This window comes from Rutidosis leptorrhynchoides, chromosome 11, assembly GCF_046630445.1.
Source record: "Rutidosis leptorrhynchoides isolate AG116_Rl617_1_P2 chromosome 11, CSIRO_AGI_Rlap_v1, whole genome shotgun sequence".
NCBI lineage: Eukaryota > Viridiplantae > Streptophyta > Magnoliopsida > Asterales > Asteraceae > Rutidosis > Rutidosis leptorrhynchoides.
The window spans coordinates 294718312-294738477 of NC_092343.1; positions in this window are offsets into that span (position 1 = coordinate 294718312).

The following is a 20166-nucleotide window of genomic DNA, read 5'->3' on the forward strand; positions in this document are numbered from 1 at the left end:
ATAAACATACGTCCCATGCATAGTGACTAAAATATCATTCATATGGATTGAACACCTGGTAACCGACATTCACAATATGCATATAAGAATATTCCCATCATTCCGGGATCCTCCTTCGGACATGATATAAATTTCGAAGTACTAAAGCATCCGGTACTTTGGATGGGGCTTGTTGGGCCTGATAGATCTATCTTTAGGATTCGCGTCAATTAGGGTGTCTGTTCCCTAATTCTTAGATTACTAGACTAAATAAAAAGGGGCATATTCGATTTCGATAATTCATCCATAGAATGTAGTTTCACGTACTTGTGTCTATTTTGTAAATCATTTATAAAACTTGCGCATGTATTCTCAGCCCAAAAATATAAAGGGTAAAAAGGCAAATGAAACTCACATAATGTATTTTGTAGTAAAAATACATATAACTATATTGATCAATGCAGGGTTGGCCTCGGATTCACGAACCTACATCATTCATATATATATATATATTAATACCCAAACTTGTAATCGAACAAATATATATTTATATATATTAATAGTGATTTTAGTTGTTATTTTATATCATGTGTTTTATTAATAACTTAATTAGATATAATTTATCTTTATATAAATAATTAACATTTATTACAAAAGTATTAATATGATTAGGTTTTATATATATATAAAGATATATATATATATATTTTTATGTATAAAATCTTCATTTGATATATCAATAATAATAATAGTGTTAAATATAATAATTTTTAATGTTAATAATAGTAATTTTATAAAAATAATAGTAATACTCATAAAAATAATAATTTTAATGATACTAATAATAATATTAATAATACTTGTATAATAATATTTGTAATAATAATAATAATAATAAGAATAATAATAATAATAATAAGAATAATATTAATAATAATAAAAATAAAAATAATAATAATAATAATAATAATAATAATAATAATAATAATAATAATAATAATAATAATAATAATAATATTTATTTATACCTAATAAAAGGAAGTCACGCGTGTTATTAGGGTTTCCAAAAAAAATAGATCGAGATGCAGAGCAAAAGGCAGAATGAATTAGGGTTCTTGGGTCTTCGGTTCTTCGATTGGTTAATTGATCAATCGATTAATCAACCATCATCGAAGTATAATGGGCCATCTATTCATCATCATCTTTCATTCAATCTTATTCATCTTCGTAATCGAACAACAACGAAGGAATTGAAACAGTAAACGGTGTCTGTCCAATTAGGAAGAGATCAACAATCACCACATCATATAAATACAGGTATTGCGTTATTTATCATCGTCATCGATCTAATTGTCATCGGTGTTTATCACCATCGATCCATTACAGAGAACAGAAACCGAAAAATTGGTACTCCTTTTATTTATTTACTTAATTATTTATTTATATAATTATACACTTTTATTATCCAACATCATTCATCGTAAGTTGTAAATCGATTCATTCAAATCTGCTGCTATGTAATCTAACTGTTGGTTCATATAGGAAGGATTGAAGTGTTATGTATTCTATTGATAAATTGTACACAGATTCGATTTAATTTGTGTAACAACTCCGTTGGTGCTTTGATAATGGTATTATGAATATACCTTGTGATGTTGGGTTTTGCAGGTGGTTGATGATTAAGGTTTAGAGTGTGTTTTGCAACGAAACTGAATACAGGATCATTGGGTGACTTATATCCCTGTTTATGAAATGTTCAGGTTTGAAATAACAGTGTAAAGTGAGATAATTAGATAGATAGATAGTCTAACCAGAATACCTGATTGTAACAGGTTTTGTGATTTTGTTGATGACTGCAAATAGAGAGAACCAGACAATATAAAGTCATATAAGTAGGATCACGATGTGCAGGTACAATGGTGTTGGTTTGATGGCGGTTTTGAGTAGAAACAACAAGAAATGGTGGCACAAAGGTGGTGAATCAAGTGAGTTTCTATAGACAAAAGTGGTTGTTAGGATTATGTTTATGATTTGATGATACACTTATGTATATATATAGTTATATATAGAAGTGGGTTATTATTATTGTTGTTGGGCAGGAAAAATATGTGTCTCGAGTGGTGATGTTTGGCTCATCCTTCAAGTGGAAACAAAAAGGCGAGTGGTAACACAAGAGGAGTCTTGCAGTTGTAACTGAAATCTGCAGCATCATTGGTCAATCGAAACATAGTAGCAGCCTAGTATAGCAGCAGAACATAAATGGTACTTCCGTGGTGTTTTCATGATGTACTTCGATGGTGATGGACAACTCAGGGACTGTTTTGATGATATATAGTGAATAAGTGAACGAATCTTATGCATTAGTAATATCTATTTGAGCTTGGATCCTAGTGATGTTAGTCGACAGATAGTACAAAGGGAAAAAGGAAAAGAAAACAAGTGAAATAAAAGTGATATCGACCTCTAACAGGTTTTGGCCTGTTATTGATGACTGGATCGAGTAATATAATTCAACAGACTATTTGCACTGTTTAGATAATGACTTGCAACTGAATTCAGAATTGTTTAAGACTTGAAGTCGACAGATATAGGGATTAGTTCGACAGATTTTACAGAATGAAAGTGATTTGTGTATTTATCAGTATATATGAAAAGTGTATTTCGGTATTTATATATATATATATTTATATTTTTATATCTTAAATATATACATATGTGTTTGTATTTATTTCTGTATTCATATAATTTATTATATATCATATCAGTATTTATATATATGTGTAATCCATAGATTTATATTTAACAAATATAATTATATTATTACTATTAATAACACAATTTAATAATATTACTAATAATAATATTGATAATGTTATAAAGATACAAATAATAATTGTAATACTAATAATATCAATATAATACCTAATAATAATAGGTATTATGATAAGAGAAATGATAATATGCCATATTAGTAATAATTTTAGTGAGATTGATAATAATAAGATTATTAATGGTATTTATAATAATAATGATATAACAAATTAAATATATATCAAAATAAAAGAATATATAGTGATCTTAATATTCCTATTAGTATTGATACTAAGAATAATAATAATATAATAATTTCATATAACAAAATTTCATATTATAATTCTAAATGCTACTAATACTAATAGTTATAATAATATGACAATTATAATTAAATTTATAATATATTAATATTAATTGTAATAATGTATGTAATAACAATATTACCATAACAGCTATATCTTTAACTTGTAATCATATTTAATATAACAAAATTATATATTATTTATTATTTTATACTTGATAATTATATGATAACATATGTTGAATATTTATTATTTATACACTTTAATATAATTACATTATATATAATCATTAATTATGTATAGAGTTTATATCTGTATATATTTTCATTTTAATAGAAACTTAATTATTCTGTATATTACTTTACATATTAACTTCTAATGATTCAATTATATTTTATCATTTCCACTACTTATATATATATATATATATATATATATATATATATATATATATATATATATATATATATATATATATATATATATATATATATATATATATATATATATATATATATATATATATATTTACAAACAATCGTTCGTGAATCGTCGGGAACAGTCGAAGGTCAATTGAATCTATGAAATAGTTCTAAATTATCGAGACTCAACCTAAAAGACTTTGCTCATCGTATTGAAATCATATAAAGATTAAATTTAAATTTGGTCGGAAATTCCCGGGTCATCACATTCAGTGCCGTCATTTGCATTAATCCTACAAAATACAGTATTGTGAGTTTCATTTGCTCCCTTTTTAAATGGTTTTGCAATACATATTTTTAGGACTGAGAATACATACACTTTTATAAATGTTTGACGAAATAGACACAAGTAATCAAAACTACATTCTATGGTTGAATTGTTAGACCGGATATCGCCCTTGTTGAACTTGGTAGCCTAAGAATTGGTGTTTTTTATAATTTCCACCAATTGACGCGAATCCTAAAGATAGATCTATGGGCTTTGACATGCCCCAGTCAGAGAATTTGAACTGCTTTAGTACTTCGATTTTTCTCTACAGACGAGTGGTTCAGTTTTGGGGATATTCTAGATGCATTTTGTTAATGTCGGTTACCAGGTGTTCAATCCATACGAATGAATTTTAAACACTTGCGAGTGTATGATTATCGAATAAATGAAATCTTGTGGTCTATTAAAATTATGGAAATGATTGATTACGATAAACTAATGAACTCACCAACCTTTTAGTTGACACTTGAAAACATGTTTATTCTCAGGTATTAAAGAAATCTTCCGCCATGCACTTGCTCATTTTAAAGATATTACTTGGAGTCATTCATGGCATATTTCAAAAGACGTTGCATTCAAGTCGTAGAGTTCAATAAAGATTATTATTAAGTAAATGACAGATTAAGTCATTATAGTTTGGATATATTATGAATTGGTATGCATACCTGTCAACTTTCGATGAAATGAAAGTTTGTCTTTTAAAAATGAATGCAATATTTGTAAAATGTATCATTTAGAGGTCAAATACCTCGTGATGTAATCATATAATATTGTATTCGTCCTTATGGATTTGGATTGGTCGTCTCATGTGGTATCAGAGCGGTGGTCTTAGCGAACCAGGTCTTGCATTAGTGTGTCTAACGGATAGTTATTAAGATGCATTAGTGAGTCTGGACTTCGACCTTAGCTGCATGTCAAAAAGTTTTGCTTATCATTTCTTGTCGGAAATTACAAGTCTATCATTCTTAGTCTAGACACATCTTACTGCATTGATTGTATGAATAGTGAAAGGACCCGTTCATATACATTATAAACGATTCACAATAGTTGATTACATTGCGAGGTATTTGACCTCTATATGATACATTTTACAAACATTGCATTCGTTTTTAAAAGACAATCTTTCTTTACATCGAAAATTGACAGGCATGCATACCATTTCATAATATCCACTATCCAACTATAAATTGATTTAATAATAATCTTTGATGAAATCAATGACTCGAATGCAACGTTCTTCGAAATATGCTATGAAAGACTCCAAGTAATATCTTTAAAATGAGCAAATGCACAGCGGAAGATTTCTTTAAAACCTGAGAATAAACATGCTTTAAAGTGTCAACCAAAAGGTTGGTGAGTTCATTAGTTTATCATAATCATTTATTTCCATCATTTTAATAGACCACAAGAATTTCATTTCCAGTTCTCATAAATATACGTCCCATGCATAGAGACAAAAATAATCATTCATATGGTGAACACCTGGTAACCGACATTAACAATATGCATATAAGAATATCCCCTATCATTCCGGGATCCTCCTTCGGACATGATATAAATTTCGAAGTACTAAAGCATCCGGTACTTTGGATGGGGTTTGTTAGGCCCGATAGATCTATCTTTAGGATTCGCGTCAATTAGAGTGTCTGTTTCCTAATTCTTAGATTACCAGACTTTAATAAAAAGGGGCATATTCGATTTCGATAATTCAACCATAGAATATAGTTTCAATTACTTGTGTCTATTTCGTCAAACATTTATAAAAGCGCATGTATTCTCAGTCCCAAAAATATAAAGGGTAAAAAGGCAAATGAAACTCACCATACTGTATTTCGTAGTAAAAATACATATAACGTCATTGAACAAGTGCAAGGTTGGCCTCGAATTCACGAACCTATATTAATTATATATATTTATATGTTGGTCAATATTTGTATAGCAATTTAGGTCAGGTCATAGTGTAATCCTATCCTATAGCTCGAGTCTAACTCTACAGTATAGTAACATGTTATATTACTCATGCTCAATTAAGATTCTAGTAAAAGGTGACGTGTGAAACAACGTAACACAAATGGTTTCATAATCATAAAATAGTATTTTAGGTTTTTTTTTTTTTTTTTTTTTTTTTTTTTTTTTTTTTTTGAAAATCAACACAAAAAGTTAACTGAAAAGTTAACAGGAAAAGTCAAAGTTCAAAGTCAAAAGTCAAAGGTTAAAGTCAAAAGTCAAAGGTCAAAGTAAAAATGAGGTCGCATGCAAATATATAATAACTTATACAAAAATGATTTTCGGTCAAACATGACTAAACAGGCCACTTCAGCTATTTTTAGAAAAATTATCGGAACTCCGATTGATAAACGGCCAAAGATAAAAGTTACACATTACCAAAAAAATTAAGCATAAATATTACAGAAGTAAACTAAACCTAGAAAACTCGTAGTTGCCAACGCGTTTTCGGCATTTCAAAGTTAATTTTTCAGCTTTAATAAATTTACAAAAGTGACCGAGTAGCCTACTTTGGAGATTTTTAGAAAATTCCTCAAAACTCGTATTGACAAACGGTCAAAGCCTGCAAACTCTCGTTACCACAAAGATATAACATGATTTTTAGCAAGAGTAAACACATATCAGGCCGACCATGACAACTGATACAAAACTGACATTTTTAAATAAAAAAAGTTTCAGCTCTTTTTAGAATTTTAAAATGTGACCAAACTGTCAACTTTGATGATTTTTAGAAAAATCGTCGAGACTCGAATTGACAAACGGCTAGAGTTGTTTATTAGACCTTACAGCAAAGAATTCAGTGGTATTTTTTTTTTATATATGAAACAACGCAGATCAACGAGAATTTCAGTTCCCGTTTCGACATTTCATCAAAATTTGCAAAACTTCTTTTGTCCATAACTTGACAACCGTTCAACGAAACGAGACGTGCTTTATATGAAAATTCATCTACTCGACGAGTAGAATCCAAATAATCACTTTTTATAACCCAGAAAATTAGTTCACTAATTATCATTAGCAATTTTAATTACGAAATTAATTATGCAATTTGTTTATTTCATAACTTTCTAACCATTACTTGGATTCAAGTGATTCTTAAACCAAAATTCAACTATTTTTCGCTAGCTTTCCAACGACATGCATATCTTATAACTTATCTCAATCGTATATGTAACTAATTCAGGAATCAACATAACCTATCTAATGGCAATATCAAAAGTACAAGCATGCATAATCCTATATACTCGAGCACTAGTCAGGGATACACTATTAGTATGTAAAAATTAAATTATGAGTACTCACATATCGATATTGAGATTCAATATTGCAGGAAAGGTACGTAAACGCAATGGAGATGATAAACACTATATTGACCTCACGAGCATACCCATGAACCATACTCAATCACCTCCATAGCTATAACCCATAATTTCCTTAATCTTATCCCACTCGAAAAAACCACTTCGAAATCACTCGGACAGCACTCCGTCGTAATATTTTATGTATACTAATAATATCTTGAGATAATACGGAGTAAATATATATATGTAAATCGATTGAGAGAGTTTAGAGAAAACTATTTTCAAGTTTCTTTGAAATAATGAAACCTATTGAATTCTATTTATAATAGATTTTTGAATTATTAAAGTGAATTATTAAAGTATGAATTATTAAAGTAAATTATTAAAGTATGAATTATTAAAGTGAATTATTAAAGTATGAATTATTAAAGTGAATTATTAAAGTATGAATTATTAAAGTGAATTATTAAAGTATGAATTATTAAAGTTAAAGTAAAGTAAAAATAAAGTAAAGGTAAAGTTTAAGTATAGTAAAAGTATAAAACTATGTACGTATAATACGCGTATAAATATATATAATATTAATTTAAATCGTTATATATATTTAATAAAATAAAATATAAATATCGTTATCTTTATCATACTAGTTAAGTAATGAGTTGTCAAAAGTGGTTCTAGATATTTATAAAAGTTATATACGTTTTAATAATAAAGTTCTTTTTAAATTGAAAACGTTTTTGTACGTTTGAAACTAAATAGATCAATCGAGTCTTTATGAGATTCAATCTTCCACTATCCTTTGTCTAGTTCTCAATGATTAACAATTTGTTCATATTTATAAATCACTTTACCATTTTCTGAATATTGTTAAAATAAAAAGATTTCTCAAATCAACGTGGGCCTTTCAACAGAGACTTGTAATCATAATTCAATATATCTGATAATTCAATCATTTGATCTTATCTTCTAATTCCATTGATAAACATTTTGAAACAGATACAATCATATAAAGTATTTAATCTAATATTTTGTTTACGTTTCAAGTTATAATATATATACACATATACATATATAATCATATTCGTTTAATGGTTCGTGAATCGTTGGAACTTGGTCGAGGTTGAATGAATGTATGAACATAGTTTAAAATTCTTGAAATTTAACTTAACAAATATTGCTTATCGTGTCGGAAACATATAAAGATTAAAGTTTAAATTTGGTTGGAAATTTCCGGGTTGTCACAGTACCTACCCGTTAAAGAAATTTCGTCCCGAAATTTGAGTGGAAAGGTCGTGAATGATAATAAGTATGTTATCATGATGCATACGGGCTGAAAATTAGAGTTTTATATTCAGCGAATAATTTGGATAAACAATCTATTTATATGAAGAGTACGAATGAAGCTAACATAGAAGAGTGAAATGAGTAAGTGTAGATTCATCTTATCATTTGACGTAGATATGATTGATTCCCAGATTTTAAGGGATTTGAAGAAAATCTTCTTAATAAGATTTGACTCTCCGGTAATCAAGGGAATTAGGATCCGCTTTAAATGCGATCGTCCATTTTAATTGTTCTGTCGGAGATTTTCTTATAAATTTACCTCCTTCATTTCCTTACAACTCACACCATCTGTTGATGCATTTTATGCAAGTCCCTAGACATCTACCCACGTCCATTGCAGGTACAACAGTTTACAGGCCACCATGATTGCTCGTTATTATCCTATCCGTGGTTGTATGTGGTTACAGAAACTACAAGAACGAGATTTAGATGTTTGACTATGTTAGACTTAGTCAGACCTACGAGTGAAGCCTCACTAGTACGGCTGACAGGCTCATACGCATGGTTGATGCTGAACTAAGTCACAATTACAACCTAAATGATAAGACACTAGTGAGTGATCACCCGTACGGTTGATGAAGCCAACTCGTACGTGTGATGAATGAATCGTATGGGTGTGTCAACAGCAGGGGTATATAAAGTCTTATGTTCTTCATTTTAGGTTAAGCCTCTCATTTGTTACACACACTCAGATCTAGTGAGCTCCTTCGATTCTCTCTCAGTCTAAATCACCCAGGTGGTGAATAATAGCTCTAGGTGTTGATCTAATCACACTTGATTTAGTTGTGGTTTGACTAAATTAATCAAAAAAAAACTTAACCTATTCACTAGAGGGTTTGATTCACTTATTCTGCCATTGTGTGAGTTAAATCTGTTGATTTCTAAGTTCCTAGTCATGTTTCATCACCTTCTATTCTTTCCCCCTCAACTCATATTTTAAAGTATTCATCAATATGCTCCATCCAGTTCTAATTCTCGATATACTTCTAACTTTCATATCGGTCATTCTTCTTTTTTTTCATCTACCGCCGGAAGAATCTATTTACTTCTACTATACTCTTGGGTTTATAGTGCTCCTAGTTCTCCCGTGTCTTTATATTGCTATATGCATCGATATATGGTTTATAATTTCTGGTTTGTCGTTGGGCTTTATATGTTCCCTTATATTTCAAAGTCTCTGCTTCTGTCTTCTATAATCATTATCATTCACAGTTAATGCTCTCTCTTATTTGCTGCAATTTATACCCCAATTTCTATTTCGAAGTTTTTGTCCTTTCGTTTCTTCTTCTTGCGATTAAGCACCGCTTGTAATGGTCCAGAATTCACAGATACGAATTTCGAAATGAACATTGTTAATGTTCTAGGAAGGAAATTGTGATGGCACGATCTTGACTTGTCAAATTACTAAAATACCTTGGAAAAGGCCGAATCATCAAGAAATATTTTCTTGATATTTTAGAGGTTAAATAGAATACAAGAGTCGTATAACATGGCACATGATGATGTTATGATCTGTGAATCATCACGTTCCATTTAGAAACTCAGCATGACTTACTGTAATATAATCACATTGATCAAGTGTCATTATATTATACTAATTCATGCTTCAGTTCCCAACACTACTTCAAAATATTCCTATTTTAAACTTGAATGTTTCAGAATTTAGAAACTAAAATAGTTTCTTTTATGATGTAATACAGATAGCGCGAAGAGGTAAATGATTTCAAATAAGAAAAATTAATATCTTCAGAAATATGGAGGATATTTATAATGAAAGATATGATGATATTTTTGAATTTCTAATATCAGAGGATGATGAAGAATATTGTCCGCAGGGGTTTAGAGTCAGGAGCAAGGTATTCGTTAATGACTTCAGCAGATACTGAATTATTTGGATCCTTTGAAGTCAGGTTCAGTCTTTGTAACTTGTCCACAGCCTCCTTCCTACTTTGCTCAATCCGTTTTCCAGTTCCAAGACTTCTCTTTTTCTGCGCTTTGCCAGCATACCTATTCATTATCATCAAACTTTTACTGTTAAGGTCGTTTATAGTTTTTTTGCTGCTTCATCAGTATTTTTCCATTTTCGGAAAACCAATTCGTAGTTCGAAGTGTTTTTCAGAATCTTCACATTCAAATTAAGTCCAGAAGATAGACGTTATATATACACATATAACTGTTGGCGTAGACATGCTGCGAGATTTCAAAATACTGATTGCTAATTCCCAATGATTCGTATGGAAATTATCATTACAAGATGCGAATGAGTAAATGATGGTGTTTCAATGAATAATTATAATGACTTTTTGGAGAGGCTAAAGTCAAAGGGTAATGAAGTTGTTGATACATCTGTTAATAATGTGGTGGAATGTAAAAGGTTCCCTGGTAACGATGGTGTATATCTCAAGGTTATAATAAGGTTAGTCTGACTGAAAAGTCGAAGTTGACTTGCTGGAGCTGTGACAAAACTGGCTACTTTGAATAGGAGTCGCAAAGTTATTTTTGCTAATAAATGCTAGAGAATCTGACGCGGATACGTTGTTTAAACTTTTACTTTGGTTTCAAGAGTTTTTCAGGTACATAACTGTGGGTAACATGTGGTTGGATCATCATCTCGATTGCTCATCATTCGAAGTGTCTTCAGAAATTTTCAAAGGGTTTGAACACAGATTGTAATCGTTAACATACATTTGATGTTCTAACACAGTTTTGAAGTCAAAATATAGCTTGTGAAAGATGTAAGGATCTAAGAGTGATGATTTTGGTCATATCTCAAGTTGAATTTTGAGATTTCAAAATCAGAATATGTAATTAAATTTTGAATGAGTATGGTTGTTTTGATTTCTATAAAAGAATGTATATTATTGTGAAAGTAGGGAGTGTAATGGATGATTTGCTGAATCAGATTCGAAGAATGTAATATATTAATTGTGAATTTATATATCTCTCGGGTATTACCTACCCGTTAAAAAAAATTTCACAATTAATATTTTGTACAAAAGAATTTTATTACAGTCTTTATGAAAATATATATACATATGTATATTTTCTTCAGATGTAACATAGATTTAATGAGTTAATGTTAAATTAAACTCATTTGATTTACGGTTGAAACTAGAATTGAATAATCCCTAAAGGCTTTAAAAAGTACATAACTTTTACGCAGTATTTCTTTAATGACATTGAAATTATGAATCAATACTTCGTTATTTGTTGATGTATTATGTTCGGTTCGTGGAATTCTTGTGAATTTCGCAAAGTACGAATGAAGTTATCTGAAAAGTTTCGGGTACATCGATGATGAAAGTGTAAAATCAAATATATACTTGATTTATTATGAATTGGAATTTGTTGAATTGCGACAGAGATTATAGTTAACGCTGGTTAAGTTGCGGCCGAAGGACGTACATTATTGCATATTTGTAATATGAATTAACCGAGTAGTTAAGATTCACACACAATAGCTTAGCACGGAAAGATTTATTTTTATTTCAAAATATATAAAATATACATATAATTTCTTCAAAGGGAATAAGTTAATTCTTCATAACTCGTTGATACAATATACGGGTTATTGATTCGTAATGATGTCCATAGTGATTCTTGAGCTGACGGAGTTTGTGATGTTATAGGTGTTGTTGATTCTGATGTTGACTGTACTGATGATGCTGGTGACGCTGACGGTACTGTTGATGCTGTTGGTAAAACAAGTTTAGCTTGTTAATCACACACCATTTTTGTCAGGGTTTCTACTCTTCCTTCTATCATTTTGGTTCGCTTAACTGATTTATGGTTAGGGCTAGATTAGATAATCTCTAAGACTTTAGAGATTACATAATCGCCGCGGAATGTTTCTCCAATGAAGTTTTGAATTAATACTTCGTCGGTTATTGTTGTTGGTATTCCTTGGTATCTACAGGGCGTATGACATTGGTGCTCGTGGGACAGAGTGTAAAGTTGAGGTTTACGACGAGGTTGTGGTTGGGGTGGTAATGGTACTATTGGCGTTGATGATGGTGTTACTGGTTATGCTGCTGATGCTGCTACTGGTGTTTGTAATCTCTGCACCATATTCTCCAAAGCCACTACCCGAGCGCGAAGCTCGTTGACTTCTTCTATTACACCGGGGTGATTGTCGGTTCGGACGAGCGGATAAATAAAATCTAAAATTTGATGTAATATATAATCGTGACGAGATACTCTGGAAATGAGCGAGAAAATGGTGTTTCGGACAGGTTCGCCGGGAAGTGCTTCAGATTCTTCGTCAAGAGGGCAATGTGGTGGATGGAAGGGATCACCTTCTTCTTGTCTCCAATGATTGAGGAGGCTACGAACCCATCCCCAATTCATCCAGAATAGGTGATGACTGATTGGTTGATCTATTCCGGTCACACTGCTTTCGGAGCTGGAGTGGGATTCCATTTCGAAATCCGAGGAACTTGAATTAATGATGAATTCCATTTCGTACGATTGAATAAGGATTTTTTTTTCCGATATGAAATGATTTTCGGTTATCGGATGGTATTCTAATTACATAGAATATCCATATATATAGAACAAAAGATTTCGTAAATTACGGAGGAATTTACGGGATATATCAGGCAACGTTTACAGTAATAGATACGATAAGATATGATTTAGCAGATACGCTAAGATATGAATTTTTGTCTATACACTATTCATGCAATCAATGCAGCAAGACGTGTCTTAGACTAAAAATGATAAGCAGGTAATTTCCTGAGGATGATAAGTAGTTAATTTTTGACACAAAATGATAAGCAAAACTATTGACATGCAGACACGGTCGAAGTCCAGACTCACTAATGCATCCTATCGACTTATCTGTTAGACACACTAATGCAGACCTGGTTCGCTAAGACCACCGCTCTGATACCAACTGAAAGGACCCGTTCATATACATTATAAACGATTCACAATAGTTGATTACATTGCGAGGTATTTGACCTCTATATGATACATTTTACAAACATTGCATTCGTTTTTAAAAGACAATCTTTCTTTACATCGAAAATTGACAGGCATGCATACCATTTCATAATATCCACTATCCAACTATAAATTGATTTAATAATAATCTTTGATGAAATCAATGACTCGAATGCAACGTTCTTCGAAATATGCTATGAAAGACTCCAAGTAATATCTTTAAAATGAGCAAATGCACAGCGGAAGATTTCTTTAATACCTGAGAATAAACATGCTTTAAAGTGTCAACCAAAAGGTTGGTGAGTTCATTAGTTTATCATAATCATTTATTTCCATCATTTTAATAGACCACAAGAATTTCATTTCCAGTTCTCATAAATATACGTCCCATGCATAGAGACAAAAATAATCATTCATATGGTGAACACCTGGTAACTGACATTAACAATATGCATATAAGAATATCCCCTATCATTCCGGGATCCTCCTTCGGACATGATATAAATTTCGAAGTACTAAAGCATCCGGTACTTTGGATGGGGTTTGTTAGGCCCGATAGATCTATCTTTAGGATTCGCGTCAATTAGAGTGTCTGTTCCCTAATTCTTAGATTACCAGACTTTAATAAAAAGGGGCATATTCGATTTCGATAATTCAACCATAGAATATAGTTTCAATTACTTGTGTCTATTTCGTCAAACATTTATAAAAGCGCATGTATTCTCAGTCCCAAAAATATAAAGGGTAAAAAGGCAAATGAAACTCACCATACTGTATTTCGTAGTAAAAATACATATAACGTCATTGAACAAGTGCAAGGTTGGCCTCGGATTCACGAACCTATATTAATTATATATATTTATATGTTGGTCAATATTTGTATAGCAATTTAGGTCAGGTCATAGTGTAATCCTATCCTATAGCTCGAGTCTAACTCTACAGTATAGTAACATGTTATATTACTCATGCTCAATTAAGATTCTAGTAAAAGGTGACGTGTGAAACAACGTAACACAAATGGTTTCATAATCATAAAATTGTATTTTAGGTTTTTTTTTTTTTTTGAAAATCAACACAAAAAGTTAACTGAAAAGTTAACAGGAAAAGTCAAAGTTCAAAGTCAAAAGTCAAAAGTCAAAGGTTAAAGTCAAAAGTCAAAGGTCAAAGTAAAAATGAGGTCGCATGCAAATATATAATAACTTATACAAAAATGGTTTTCGGTCAAACATGACTAAACGGGCCACTTCAGCTATTTTTAGAAAAATTATCGGAACTCCGATTGATAAACGGCCAAAGATAAAAGTTACACATTACCAAAAAAATTAAGCATAAATATTACAGAAGTAAACTAAACCTTGACAACTCGTAGTTGCCAACGCGTTTTCGGCGTTTCAAAGTTAATTTTTCAGCTTTAATAAATTTACAAAAGTGACCGAGTAGCCTACTTTGGAGATTTTTAGAAAATTCCTCAAAACTCGTATTGACAAACGGTCAAAGCCTGCAAACTCTCGTTACCACAAAGATATAACATGATTTTTGGCAAGAGTAAACACATATCAGGCCGACCATGACAACTGATACAAAACTGACATTTTTAAATAAAAAAAGTTTCAGCTCTTTTTAGAATTTTAAAATGTGACCAAACTGTCAACTTTGATGATTTTTAGAAAAATCGTCGAGACTCGAATTGACAAACAGCTAGAGTTGTTTATTAGACCTTACAGCAAAGAATTCAGTGGTATTTTTTTTATATATGAAACAACGCAGATCAACGAGAATTTCAGTTCCCGTTTCGACATTTCATCAAAATTTGCAAAACTTCTTTTGTCCATAACTTGACAACCGTTCAACGAAACGAGACGTGCTTTATATGAAAATTCATCTACTCGACGAGTAGAATCCAAATAATCACTTTTTATAACCCAGAAAATTAGTTCACTAATTATCATTAGCAATTTTAATTACGAAATTAATTATGCAATTTGTTTATTTCATAACTTTCTAACCATTACTTGGATTCAAGTGATTCTTAAACCAAAATTCAACTATTTTTCGCTAGCTTTCCAACGACATGCATATCTTATAACTTATCTCAATCGTATATGTAACTAATTCAGGAATCAACATAACCTATCTAATGGCAATATCAAAAGTACAAGCATGCATAATCCTATATACTCGAGCACTAGTCAGGGATACACTATTAGTATGTAAAAATTAAATTATGAGTACTCACATATCGATATTGAGATTCAATATTGCAGGAAAGGTACGTAAACGCAATGAAGATGATAAACACTATATTGACCTCACGAGCATACCCATGAACCATACTCAATCACCTCCATAGCTATAACCCATAATTTCCTTAATCTTATCCCACTCGAAAAAACAACTTCGAAATCACTCGGACAGCACTCCGTCGTAATATTTTATGTATACTAATAATATCTTGAGATAATACGGAGTAAATATATATATGTAAATCGATTGAGAGAGTTTAGAGAAAACTATTTTCAAGTTTCTATGAAATAATGAAACCTATTGAATTCTATTTATAATAGATTTTTGAATTATTAAAGTGAATTATTAAAGTATGAATTATTAAAGTGAATTATTAAAGTATGAATTATTAAAGTGAATTATTAAAGTATGAATTATTAAAGTTAAAGTAAAGTAAAAATAAAGTAAAGGTAAAGTTTAAGTATAGTAAAAGTATAAAACTATGTACGTATAATACGCGTATAAATATATATAATATTAATTTAAATCGTTATATATATTTAATAAAATAAAATATAAATATCGTTATCTTTATCATACTAGTTAAGTAATGAGTTGTCAAAAGTGGTTCTAGATATTTATAAAAGTTATATACGTTTTAATAATAAAGTTCTTTTTAAATTGAAAACGTTTTTGTACGTTTGAAACTAAATAGATCAATCGAGTCTTTATGAGATTCAATCTTCCACTATCCTTTGTCTAGTTCTCAATGATTAACAATTTGTTCATATTTATAAATCACTTTACCATTTTCCGAATATTGTTAAAATGAAAAGATTTCTCAAATCAACGTGGGCCTTTCAACAGAGACTTGTAATCATAATTCAATATATCCGATAATTCAATCATTTGATCTTATCTTCTAATTCCATTGATAAACATTTTGAAACAGATACAATCATATAAAGTATTTAATCTAATATTTTGTTTATGTTTCAAGTTATAATATATATACACATATACATATATAATCATATTCGTTTAATGGTTCGTGATTCGTTGGAACTTGGTCGAGGTTGAATGAATGTATGAACATAGTTTAAAATTCTTGAAATTTAACTTAACAAATATTGCTTATCGTGTCGGAAACATATAAAGATTAAAGTTTAAATTTGGTTGGAAATTTTCGGGTTGTCACAAATAGTGTATAGACAAAATTCATATCTTAGCGTATCTGCTAATTCATATCTTAGCGTATCTGTTACTGTAAACTTTGCCTGACATATTCCGTAAATTCCTTCATAATCTATGAAATCTTTTGTTCTATATATATAGATATTCTATGTAATTAAAATAACATCCGATAGCCAGAAATCATTTCATATCGAAAAATCCTTTATTCAATCATACGAAATGGAACTCGCCACTAGTTCAAGTCCCTCGGATTCCGATATGGAGTTTCACTCGAGCTCTGAAAGCAGTGTGACCGGAATGGATCAACCAATTAGCCATCATCTATTCTGGATGAATTGAGGATGGGTTCGTAGTCTAATTAACCATTGGAGACAAGAAGAAGGCGATCCCTTTCATCCACCACATTGCCCTCTTGACTATGAACATGAAGCACTTACCGACGAACCTGTTCGAGATACTATTTTCTCTCTCATTTCCAGAGTATCTCGTCATGATTATATACTATCTCAGATTCTAGATCTTATTCATCCGCTCGTCGGAACCGACAACCACCCCGGTGTAATAGAAGAAGTCAACGAGCTTCGCGCTCGGGTAGTGACTTTAGAGAATATGGTGCAAAGGTTACAAGCACCAGTAGCAACACTGGCATCAACAGCACCACCATCATCAACACCAATGGTACCATTACCACCACCAACAACAACATCTGCATCCCACACCTTAACATCACAATCTATACCTCGAACATCAATGTTATACGCACCGTAGATACCAAGGAGTACCAGCAACATTAACCGATGAAGTATTGATTCATAACTTCATTGGGGAGGCATTCTGCGATGATTATATAATCTCTAAAGTCTTAGAGATTATCTATTCTAGCCTTAACCATAAATCAGATGAGTGGACCGAGATGATAAAAGGAAGAGTAAAAACCCTGACAAGGATAGTACACGAATTACAAACTAGACTTGTTTTACTAGCAGCATCAACAGTACCGTTAGTATCACCAACACCGGTAAAACCTGTAGCACTACATACTCCGCTAATTCCATAATCACCAACATCATCACAAATCAACAACGCGTATATTGTATCAACGAGTTATGAAGTATTAACTCATTTCCTCTAAAGAATTTATATGCATATTATATATATATATATATATATATATATATATATATATATATATATATATATATATATATATATATATATATATATATATATATATATATATATATATATATATATGGGTATTGAAACCACAATAGATCTTTTCGTACTAAGATATTATGTGTGAGTCTTAACTGGTAGGTACAACTCGGTTAATTCATATTACTAATATGCTATGATGTACATCCTTCCTTAACAACTTAACCATCGTTAACTACGATCTCTATTTCAACTCAATGAATTCCGTTTCATAATAAACTAAGTGTATTTTTCAATTACATGTTTGATTTTACACTTTCGATATACTCGAAACTTTCTAAGAAACATCATTTGTATCTTACGAAGTTAGCAGGAGTTCTATGAGCATCAACATGATTCTCTGTGGAAATATCAATAAGAATGAATAATGAAGTATTAATCACAGTAGTGAAATACTCTGTGAAGATTATGTAATATCTAATGTTAGAGGTTATTCATTCCTAGTTTCTGCTAAAAATCAAATGAGCTTAATATGATATTAACTCATTAAATCTATATTACATCTGAAGAAAATATACCTATATATATATATACCTATATATATATATATATATATATATATATATATATATATATATATCTATATATATATATATATAGGTATATATATATATATATATAGGTATATATATATATATATATAGGTATATATATATATATATAGGTATATATATAGGTATATATATATATATATATAGGTATATATATATATATATATATATATATATATATATATATATATATATATAGGTATATATATATATATATATATATATATATATATTCATAAAGACTGTGATGAAAATTCCCTTGTATAAAATATTACTTGTGAAACTTTTAACGGGTAGGTAATACCTGAGAGATATATAAATTCACAATAAATATGTTACATTCTTAGATTCTGATTCAGCAAATCATCCACTATACTCCCTACTTTCACAACAATATACATTCTTTTAATAAATATCAAGACAACCATACTCATTCAAATCCAATTACATATTATGATTTTGAAATCTCAGAATTCAATTTGAGATATAACCGGTATCATCACCCTTAGATTCCTACATATTTCAAAGCTATATTTTGACTTCAAAACTGTGCTAGAACATCATTTCTATTCATAGAACCAAAAAAAAAAAAAAAAATAATATTTGTATCATTCAAAATCCTAGAACATCATATGTATATTAACAATTACAATCTGTGTTCAAATCCCTCGAAATTCCTGAAGACACTTCAAATAATGAACAATTGAGATGATGATCCAACCACATATTACTCACAGTCTTGTACCTGAAAAACCCTCGAAACCAAATTCATGGAATAACACGTATCCGTGTCAGACCCTTTGACATTTATTAGCTAAAATAACTTTTCAATCTCTTCTCAAAGTAGACAGTTTTGTCACAGCTCCAAGAAATCAACTTCAATGTTTCATTCGAATAAGCCTTATTATAACGATTACCCCTTCTTCATTGTTACCGGGGAACCTTTTATATCTCGCCACATTAGCAGTAAACTTACCAACAACTTCATTGACCTTTAAGCCCTCCGAAAAATCACTCTACTTATTCATTGAAACCTTATCATGTACTCATCTACATCTTGTAATAGTAGTTACCATACCAAAAAGCTTGAATCATTATTCTTGAATTTCGCATCAATTCTACACCAATAGTTATATATATATACACATATAACGTCTATCTCCAAGATTTACCTACTTCGAATGTGAAGTTTCTGAAAAACACCTTAAACTATGAACTAGTTTTCGAAATTTTGAAAAATGCTGATGAAGCAGCAAAAACTGTAAATGACCTTAACAGCAAAAAGTTTGATGATAAAGAATAGTGTGTTGGCAAAGCTCAGAAAAAGAGAAGGTTTGAAACTGGAAAATGGATTAAGCAAACTATGAAGGAGGCTGGGGACAAATCACAAAGACTAAACCTGCCTTCAAAGAATCCAAATGATTCAGTATCTACTGAAGTCATTAACAAATACCTTGCTCCTGACTCTAAACTCTTACGGACAATATTCTTCATCCTCCTCTGATACTAGAAATTCTAATATATCATCGTACCTTTCATTAT